This window comes from Galeopterus variegatus, unplaced genomic scaffold (assembly GCF_000696425.1).
Source record: "Galeopterus variegatus unplaced genomic scaffold, G_variegatus-3.0.2 Scaffold2550, whole genome shotgun sequence".
NCBI lineage: Eukaryota > Metazoa > Chordata > Mammalia > Dermoptera > Cynocephalidae > Galeopterus > Galeopterus variegatus.
Genome location: NW_007728661.1, coordinates 286,002 through 286,600, shown reverse-complemented (window position 1 = coordinate 286,600; position 599 = coordinate 286,002).

Genomic DNA, 599 nt, shown 5'->3' with positions numbered 1-599 from the left:
TTCCGTGGGCAGCCGGCCCACCCCTGTAGCGTCAGCTGACGCCCACCGTGTCACCCCTGTTTTCTTTTCCCTCTGACGTTGTCACAGCCCCAGAACCCTGCCATAAAGCCACTTACCCTGGTTCAAAGAGAGATGAATAAAATGTGGACAAATACGTATTGTACATTCTTCATAAAACTTTTCATGAGGCTGAGTTGGTTTTTTAAAGACCTGTTATTTGCTTTGAGACCACGTCCTTCCTCCTGGTTTTTTTTTTTTTTTGAAGGGCTCTTCAAAAAGATCGTGGAAAAATGGAATGAAAAGATGAATCTTCCCACGAACTTTTTGAAGTTCACTCATACTTAGGAATGGAATCGAGTATACAGTTGGCCCTCTGTGTCTATGGGTTCCACATCCACGGATTCAATCAACTGCAGATCAAAAATATGCAAAAAAATTTTTAATAAAAAATACCACAATAAAAATACAAATAAGAAACAATACAGTGTAACAACTATTTACATGCCATTTACATTGTTATAAGTCATCTAGAGATGATTTAAAGTGTGCGGGAGGGTCGCAGAGGTTATATGCAAATACTACGTGTGCCATTTTATATA